Source organism: Nicotiana tabacum, chromosome 1, assembly GCF_000715075.1.
Source record: "Nicotiana tabacum cultivar K326 chromosome 1, ASM71507v2, whole genome shotgun sequence".
NCBI lineage: Eukaryota > Viridiplantae > Streptophyta > Magnoliopsida > Solanales > Solanaceae > Nicotiana > Nicotiana tabacum.
In genome coordinates, this window is record NC_134080.1 from 143,791,796 (window position 1) to 143,802,177 (window position 10,382).

At 37.1% G+C, this 10,382-nt stretch overlaps 1 long non-coding RNA gene across 1 annotated transcript; it reads left to right on the forward strand.

Moving 5' to 3' along the window:
- Window positions 1-780: 780 nt before the first annotated feature.
- On the forward strand, window positions 781-4,384 carry LOC107759459 (uncharacterized). Its single transcript, XR_001642199.2, has 2 exons — window positions 781-918; window positions 3,873-4,384. It is a non-coding gene; the product is annotated as an uncharacterized LOC107759459 (long non-coding RNA).
- Window positions 4,385-10,382: the final 5,998 nt, after the last annotated feature.

The following is a 10,382-nucleotide window of genomic DNA, read 5'->3' on the forward strand; positions in this document are numbered from 1 at the left end:
AAAAAGGAACTCACCATTGGCTGGACCCCCACTGGCCACAGCACAAAACTTCGTAGAAAAAACACTGACTCTGAGCTTTTTTAGGACCAGCTACGAGATCAAAATAAAGGGGCCTGCATGAATTTAAGTACTTTTTTTACAGGACAGAAAATTGCTTGTTATTTTGGTCCCCTCCTTATCTTCCCGCGCATTTCTTTCCCCCACTTTCAAGTATTAACCTTTCATTTCTTCTCCTCTCTTAAATGAATGAGATGCTTCATTCAGCTTCCACATCTTATAACAGTATTGAAATCAGTGCCCACAATGCATTTATATTTTATACTTCCTCCATTTCAATTTAAATGACATATTTTCTTTATTAGTTCGTTCAAAAAAGATTGACACGTTTCTATATTTAGAAATAATTTAACTTTAAATTTTTTATTTTACTCACATTGTCTTTAATGAGAAGTTTTTATAGTCACACAATACTACTAGAAAAACATCAAATTGTGACCGAATTTTCTGACTGAAAATGAAGCAGTCGCTAATGGGACTACTTTTGCGACCGCAGTAGTCGGAAAATGATCAAATTTTTATTACTTATTTTTAAAAAAGAAAAACGACTATTATTCCGTCAAAGGTAGTGGGAAAACAGCGCGCCAATTTCCCGCCTTGACTTTTGCGACTGATTCGATCGGCCATTAAAAAGTCAAAAATTTATGTTGACCCACTAAGCAATTGTGTCGTCGCAAAATTATAATTAAAATGATAAACGAAATTTAAGCGGGGTTGCGACTACTATAGTCACTAACCTTAATCTAATATTTCATGCCCAAACCCTATTTCCCCAATTTCCTCTTTCTCTCTCACTCTCTCTGCTCGACCGATAACCCTTCTCTCTGCTCGACCGATCCCTATTTTCTCAAATTTTTGAAGGTAAATCACTAATCACTCAGCTCCCTCTCTTTCTTCTCGTACAAGTGAGTTTTTTTCCCTTTTCTGTTTAATTTTTCCATCTTACTGTTTGTTCATCTGAAATTGGAGGATCATAATCGGTTGGCACTTAGCAATATTAATCTCCCCACTGAACGCATCCTGAATATGTATATAGTCTCAAATTTGGCCTCGTTTTGAACTAGATTCTCTAATCTCCTCATTGTAATGATTCACTTAGTTTCGTTTACTTGACACTAATTTTAATTTTTTCCCAAAGGGGATGGGGCGATAAAGAAGAAGGTTCCTTCACATAGATGATAGTGCTTTCATTTCACTTTTTAAAAGGATTTATGTTGTCGATACAAGCTTTATAGTGGTTGGATTTCTATTTTCCTTGAACATTTTGTAAGAAGATTCAAACATGCTCTTATATATATATATATATATATATATATATATATATATATATATATATATCACCTTTTAAGGTTTCCAGTTGACTATAGACGCCACCGGTAAACCCAGTGACATACGAAATTTGTTCCCGGTGGAACCTCCCCGTCCTGTACATTATTTTGTAACTAAGGGTTGTTTCCATGAGAAGCATATGTTTAAGTAGATTTAGACTAAGGTTTGTTAAAAAAGAACCTTAAAGAACTGAATACCGAATAGTATATCTCTTTTAAATGGGACAATGGAGCTCTATCTTAGATTTGCTCCCACAATTGCCTGATACTTCGTTTTATCAACTACAAGTATGTTTTTGTATGCATTTGGTCCAATATTTGGATAGGTTAGTATTTTGTAGATTGAATTGTTCTGGAGCAACTTCTTTTTGATAGTGCTAATCACTTTGCTTTTAGTTTATGTCAGAATAAATTTTTTTTTTAATCAGCGATGGGATGAAGATAAAACAAAGTAAGTTTTCATTTAATATTTAAAAGAATTTCCCTGCTTTTCTAAGCAGGCCAAGGGGGCTACATTGCAACTTTATTGTTGTTATCATAAGATCACAATTTCAAGGCTACATTGAAAATGTGTTGTTAGCATAAGATCCCGATTTCAGTTGTGAGGTGTAATTACGTATCATATAAGTAGGCTTGCAGAAAATATCTTATTTGATATATGCAGGTATACCTGCATTTACTGCGCTATCAAGGTGTCAAATGTGATCTAACATTGTTTGTAGGGTAAAAAAGAGTCATTAGTAGTGGTCACTCAGCTTTATGAACTAGCTATTTCTCAAGCTAGTTGGTTGAGCTATTCTGGATACATAAGTGTGTCATATTATTGAGAAAATTAGGTTAGACGAAATTCTATCATGAGTTGTTCTCTTGGGTTCTCTCGTTTTTGGCTGTTGACTTATACTTCTTTGCTCATTAGTTTTGAACTTAATTTGGAGAAAAAAATCTCCTGATTTCAGTCTATTTGTTGTCAAAAAGTTCAGCTCTGGCCTGCTTTTGCCCATATATTTTTCCCTTTTTCTTTGACAAGTAGCTGTAAGATGAGTTAAAATCTTTGGAATTTTGTTAAGCTTCATTTTGTTTGGTCCATGCAGATTCTGCTTTTTTAGGTGCAGTTGTTTCAAGTTAGAATGTTATGGATGTTTTGACATTCAATATCGTCATTGCTCTTTTACTCTGTTATATTATGTGGCAACCTCATCTGATATCCTTTAGGCGTGCTTATTGCTATACTCTGATATTTGCTTAGAAATCATGATGGATTGCAATAACTTGAAGCTAAGGGTGTTAATGAATCTCTAAAAAATAATTAAACCGATCGAACCACAAGGTTTCTGTTTAAACCTCTATGAAAGACAATGTTTAATGACTAAGGTTAATGATTCGTACAAGATTAGCACAAGAAACTCTTGTGAGTTAAACTATTAGTAATCAATGAATTTAAATAATGTACCACTTTATTAAAGAAAAAAGAATATTAGTGTACCATGTAAATCATGTTAGGAAGCGCTTTGATTATATATTGTAGTTCATTGTGATGTCAAATTTTAGGAAACAAAGCTTAGAACAGTGGATTAATTGCAATTTTCTTCTTCCTCCCCCTTGTTAACTTTTGTCTTTTGGCAATTGCCTTGTTGAGGTAAATGGTTAAAGTGTTTGGCAAAGGCCAAAGGGACAATATTAGAAAGCACAATCAAATCCTTTAGTCAAAATATGAATATAGACATTACTGATTCAGATTCTCAGTTAGTTTTCTTTTTAGCACTATATATAGCATGTGAGATAATAAGTTTGAACTACATTTTAAATACCATGTTTGAACTCGCTTTGGCTCTCAAGCCATAGACTCGTTATTTAAATCCATAGACATGAGACATTACTGCAATTTGAAGACTTGTTCTGTTGTGTTTTTTGCTATGTAAAAATAAATTTAGGTGGTTGCTTGAACCTATCCCCTCGTTCCAAGTTTATACATTCTTATTAACCCTTTTCAAAAATGATGATGGGTACCCTATATTCTATAAGACTTTAGATGTTTCTCCTGAGTTTTTGTCATAATCAACAGCCAATTTTAAATATTTTTTTTACCAGTACGTGTTTGTTTTATAGATCAGAAACTATTGAGACTATATCATTTAATGGCTGCAGTCAAATAAAACTCATATCAAGCCATAAATTGCTCTAATGGATCTGTTTTGCTGAGCAATTGATGTTTAAAATGTTACCTGGAGGTGATGCCTTTGGTCGATGCTCATTCTATTTCATTGTTGTTACCATTCTGACGTTGGTGCTGTGTGTTTGTTTTACTGTTGTATGTGCTAATTCTAAGATTTTGAGAAATAATTTACTTTCAAACAGGGATGCCAGAGATTTTGATGACAAGCATACTAGTAGCTTTGTGAATTTTTCTGTGGACTTGTATATACCTTTTTCCTTCCTCTATTTACTTCATTTTACACCTATGATTTTGTTGTGTCATGTTGATTTCAGGAAGCCTATCAACAACTTTTTAAGGAATGGCATCAAAGTCAACCCGATTCCGAGGATGGTAGCTCAACCCAAGTATCACTCAATGATGTAGCTATAATATGGTCGCAGGTAGTTGTGGCGCAAATAAAGGTAGAACCTACGGTCTTGGATCACAATATTCCGTAGGTCGTTTTATGACATTGTTGTCTGGTGATGCGAGTCATTCGCAAGATCACGAAGAGGTGGAAGCACTACGAAAAGAAGTTGAATAGTTGGAGGAACGAAAAGAAGATCTCTAGTGAAGAAATTTATGAGCGGACGTCCATTTGGTCCTTTGAATGGCGAGGATGGTGGGGATAATGAGTTTTAGTTTGTTATGGTTATGATGTTTGAGACATTATTATTTGTTGTAGTTGGATGTTTAGACTTGGTAATATTTACACCTATGATTGTAATGTTTTAGACTAGATTGAATGGTGCTAGAATGTTTAGTTCTTTTTGGATCTTTTAGTTACCAATATTTATGTTTTGCATTTTATGGATTTGATTAGTTGGAATGGTGGATTTATTGGTTAGCATTGTGTAATAATTGGTTGGCATGGTGGAATAATTGGTTGTTGTATATTTGAATTGGCAGTTGGTACTGCTTTAAAAGAGCTAGAATTTGACAAAAAAGTCCCAATTTTCCGACTATAGTAGTCGCAAAATGCATCAAAATATTCTAAATTCAGGAACATCTTCGACTACTGTAGTCAGAAATATAAATAAATAAATAATTTTAAATTAGATTTGTGACCACGGTAGTCACAAATATAAATAAATAAATATTTTTAAATTAGAATTGCGACCACAATAGTGGGAAAACTCAAATAAAATTACATAATAATTATAATTATGTATACCGTTTGCGACTGAAGTAGTGGGAAAGTTAATATCAAATTAAAATTTAATTTAAATTATTTGCGACCGCATCTCTCGGAAAATTTATCATATTTGTTAGTCATTTTTTTAGTTTGACTTTCCGACCACTGTAGTCGCAAATTACGGACGTATTCGGTCGCAAAATATTTCAGACCGTCTATTTTGCAACTACGACTTTTCGATCTGAATGTAGTCGGAAATTAGCATTTTCTGACCACTTTTTGACCGTTTTTGTAGTCGCAAGATAACCACTTTCTAGTAGTGAAATGTCAATGGTTCCACCCTTCAACTTTTAGTACTATATATTTGTTGAGTATTGAGATTTTTATGATTAACGAAGTTTGTTTAGACTTCTAATATCATCCTTTTACACATCAAATGAAGAACTACATTTTGTACACTTTACTCGAGCACCAGGGTTGTGTTCTTCTTGAGCCAGTCCAGTGAATGTATTTTAGGAAATCAAGTTGTAATTAAAGTGTCACAATGTAACAACCCGGCCGGTCGTTATATGAATTTCAGCCCCGTTTCCCCCCTTTTCTACTTCTTTATGTCTTGTTCAGCTGTATTATGTGGTAACGGGTTGGTTGGTTTGGGTTCGGAGAGGTTTTGAAGAGGAATGAGACACTTAGTCTCTTAAGTTGGCTTTTTAGTTGGAAAAGTCAACGGAAAGTTAACTTGTGAGTAAACGATCTCAGAATTTGAATTTTTATGATTCAAATAGCTTCATGAGGTGATTTGGGATTGAGGAGCATGTTCGGAATGAAATTTGGAGGCCCGTGGTAGATTTAGCCTTGAATTAGCGAAATTGAAATTTTGGCGCTTTCCGGTTGGTAGTGGAAATTTTGATATCAGGGACGGAATGTAATTCCGGAAGTTGGAGTAGGTCCGTTGTGTCATTTGGGATGTGTGTGCAAAATTTCAGGTCATTCGGACAAGATTTGATAAACTTTTTGATCGAATTTGGAATTTGGAAGTTTTGAAATCCTTAGGCTTTAGATCCGAAGGTGATTTGATGTTTTAATGTTGTTTTGAGCGTTCCGAAGGTTGGAAAAAGATTGAATGATGTTATGGAATGTGTTGGCATGTTTGGTTGAGGACCTGAGGGCCTCGAGTGAGTTTCGGGTGGTTAACGAATCAATTCTTGGTTTTGAGTGTTAGCAGATTTTGTTGGTTTTCAGTTCCATACAGGTTGTTCATCGAGTTCGCGAAAGGGCCTCGCGTTCGCGAAGAGTGTTTTCTGAGATGGTAAATTTTGTTCTTCGCGTTCGCGAAGGTGTGGATGCAAACGCGAAGGTTGATATGAGTATTCATCGCGTTCGCGAGGAGGCTGTCGCGTTCGCGATAGTTGAGCTGTTAAAGGTTTGCATTTGCGAGTGGGTCATTGCATTTGCATAGAAGGATTTCTGGCTTAGAGGCATTTGTGCTTCACGAACGCGAGGGATCTACCGCATTTGCAAAGGTTAAATCTGGGCAGCAGTGTTAAATATTAAAATCGAGGGTTTGAACCTATTTATCATATTTTGGGCTAGAGACCACGAAATTGGGCGATTGTTGAAGGGAATTTCAGAAAAGTGGTTGAGTTTAGTGATCTTCACTTATTTTTGGTTAAATTCCATGATTTTGTCTTGATTTTCATCATCTTAATTGGAAATTGGGGTGTAAAATTGGGGGAAAATGAAAGAAAATTGGAGAGTTTGATTTGAAGATTTGAGGGACCATTTGATATCGGATTTTGATGAATTTGGTATGTGTAGACTCGTGGGAGGATAACGATTCTATTAGTGTGATTTTTATCGGGTTTCAAGGCGTGGGCTCGGGGGTCGGGTTTGACCATTTCGGGATTTTTTATGTAATTTGATTATTTTCGCCTGGGCTTTGTTCCCTTAGCATATATTGTTGTTATGGTTCTGATTTTTGTTAGAGATGGTTCATTTGGAGGCCGAATCGAGAGGCGAGGGCATCGCGGGCTAGACTTTGGCTTAGCTTGAGGTAAGTAACGCTTCCAAACTTGGTTCTGAGGGTTCGAAACCCCGAACTATATGTTCTATGATTACTATTGAGGTGAATCAAATGCCAAGTGATGGGCTTGTGGGCGTGCACCGTGAGAATTGTGGCCTGGATCATTTCATGGCACCATTTAGTGATTACTTCTTGCTGATATCCGTGTTGTAATTATGTGATTAAGTTAATGAGCTACAAATCATGCTAATTATCATGTTAAGGCTTTACGTCAATACTGTTGAGACCCGAGAGGTCGTTTCTTGCTGTCATATCATTAACTTTATTTATATTATATAGTCAGTTCTGTTCATGCATATTATATCATGCCTCAATATCGATTACTGTTATTTGAAACAACATATCATTGTTCGGGCTAGTATCATGACATTTGAGCCCGTATGTGTCAGACTGGAGAGTGATGACTGAGTGAGGCCTAGAGCCTGATATTTAGTGACAGTATGGGATCGGGCTGCACGCCGCTGTGAGATATTGAATAAGGCTACGTTGGCTTTGTTATAGCATTTGGGCTAATGAGAGAAGCCCATCTAGAGTCTTTACACCCCTAGTGAGAACAATTGATGATATTGAGGGACGGATCTTCACTAGACATGGATCTTGTCCGAAATATTTATGTTTGGAGATGGACCATCTCCGTCGGCTGGAATGGCTTTCCTCAGTATTGAGTGATTGCTGTCAGAGATATATATATTCTGGGATGGATCTTTCTTGGGCCGTATGATCCATATACAGTATTGAGAGGATGAGCATACGAGGTTGTGGGCATATGAGGCACTCAGGATGGTGCACTTCATACAGCATGTGCATTGACATGTAGATGTGGAAGAGCTACACTCCTTTACCTTGTTCATACTTGCTCTGTTTTACTATTCGAGCTGTTTATTTAACTAAAAGCATGCCTACGTTTCTGTACATTATTTTTGTTATCCTTGAGAAGGTTGAGTTCTTCACTACCTATCAGTCCAAAGGTTGGACTTGTTACTTACTGAGTTGGTGTACTCACATTACCCCCTGCACCTCGTATGCAGATTCAGGCACTTTGGATCTAGTGGCGGATGTTTGATCGAGGCTTCTGACTGAGAAGATTATGGAGGTACCTATATGGCGTTCGCATGCCTTGGCTTTCCACCTTACTTTCCAGTTGTACTTTAGTTGTTCCCTTAGACATTATATGAGACTATGTATTCTTCCTTAGACGTCATGCACTCAACGACACCCTGGTTTTGGGCTGGATTGTATTTATTCTTGGAATTTCTTATATTTCAAATAGTTCTTTAACTGTTAAAAGCTTCCGTAAATATTTTCAAACTCATTATTATCGGGTTGATTGTTGAGTTGAGGCTGGCCTAGTTTCACGATAGGCACAATCACGACGGGTCGGGTTTTGGGTCATGACAAGTTGCTGTCAGAGCCTAGGTTACATAGGTCTCACAAGTCATAAGTGTATTTAGTAGAGTCTCGCGGATCGGTACGAAGATGTCTGTACTTATCTTCGAGAGGCTGCAGAACCTTTAGGAATTAAACTTCACATTCTTCAATTCCTATCGTGCGTCATTGATTCATCTTGAAGCTTAACTCCTTGAATTCTTTCCACGTATTCATGTGCGCACATAAGCGCTCGGTATCAGTTGTGCATCGACAGCTTGTGATTCCCTGGTCGAAGGGCGAGATGTGAATTCTGTGTGTTGATATTGGGCTAGTCTGGAGGACATAAGGCCGGGATTTGCTTGTAGCTTGAACACTGAGGTGTTGATTTTGTGAGCACATGTTTTTGGATTTATATGTTCGGTAGTGTCCCTATTAGTCGAAGTGATGACTAGATGGCTATGTGATGAGTTTGATGTGACTGCGAGTTGTGTTCATATGATTTAAATGTGATGAGAAGGGTCTGTTTGAGGGTAGAAAGAATTATTAGGTGCTTGATTTCTATCTAGATTTGATGTATAGCCCCGAGCTATGGGTGTGTGAAGGATCTTTTCATGTGGTCTAGTTGGGGAATGAAGTATATTTCATGTTACGATATGAATTCAGACTTAGGAAGATTAAGTGATTGCGTGATGTTTATGATGGTGGAAAGGTATACAGAGATCTTAGTTTGAGGTAAAGCAGGTGGGTTATCTCCTGCGAAGTGTTCTGAAGTTTGTGTGATCCTTATGTTGTTTGTTGGAAGACCTCTTTTACCAGTAAAATATATGTGCTGCAGATTGAGTTCGGATCGCGTGTGAGAGTTTTCTTGACTGTTACAAGGGTGAATGCGAGATTTGCAGATGATCTGAAGTAATAGATGATTTGTGTTGCACGAGCTTATGAAGGATTTAGTTCAATCTCACTATGGTATTATGGCAGTAATAGAGTACGAGCATTATGAGTTTTGTGTGTTTGATCTATGGCTTTGAGCCAAGTGGGGGAGTCTGCTATTGATCAGTTAATTGCACAGTTATGTGCTATGTTGGTTCGAGTTTGAGGCATACTGGTGAATCAGTTATGGCTTCCAGGGGGTTGAGATCGAGGATGACTCGAGTAAAAGAAATTTTGGATAGGGGTTGTGTTATGCTTTATGGGTGTATAATAATCATAGAATGACCTGAGTTGTTATTGTTGAAGGATGTTATATGCTCAAAGCTGGAATTTATTTGGTTTCATTAAGGTGGGGTTACTTTCTAGGGCATTGGAGTGCTGTGGAGCACGAGCTGTTCAGTCCATTTGACTAGTTTACTTGAAACCTGAGTAGAGTGGATGCTCCCGAGAATGGTTTTAAAAGATTCAAGAATTACATGTAATAATTGGAGATCTTCAGGATATGCATTTGACCAGAAACTAAGGTTTACATTGGAGGGTGTTAAGACTTGTGGCATTTCTATATCATTATGGATTCTACACATCAATATCAGGAAGGTGAAGGTAATGGCTTTAGATTCGCAGGAAGTCTCTTCGGGGTAAGTATTTTGAATATGGTATTTTTGGGAATATTTAAGAGAGTATTTAGCGGTTTAGGAGCCTTAGACAGTGTGGTTTCATGCTTTAGTCTCGTGTGGTGAGTCTGTGTTGAGGATTGCGGTATTATCCCAAGGGAAAATGTCAATTTGAACGAAATTTAGAAGTAACTTGAATAAATAGGACAGATTGGTAGTAGGCCGGATCGGCATGGTAAGGGATATGATTAGTTCTTTGGGTGTTTATGAGGTAATGAATTTCTACAGGTGTGTGGCAATGCTCTTGGGTTTTGGTGACCTACGTAGCTTGGTTGAGTTAGGAGGATTCAGTTCTGATGGTTTGGTTTTTTGCAATGAGATTCGGGGAATTCTTGATGGTTTCTACCACGGTTAGAGATATATAACTTCTACTAGCTTGAGGAGCATATGATGTATAGCAATTTTCTTCTAGATTGGATCAAATGGAAAGTTCTTAGCTAGTGGAGTACGTCGTTGCTTGTGACTCAGAATGGATTATGAAGCTCTCATATTTGTCATAGGATGACATAGTATATGCGGTATGTTGTGTAGGGTTGAGATGGGCATGTGAAATGTCACGATTAAGTCTGAAAGGAATGTAATAAATTCTTAGGCAACACGGGCAGTTTCAGATGAT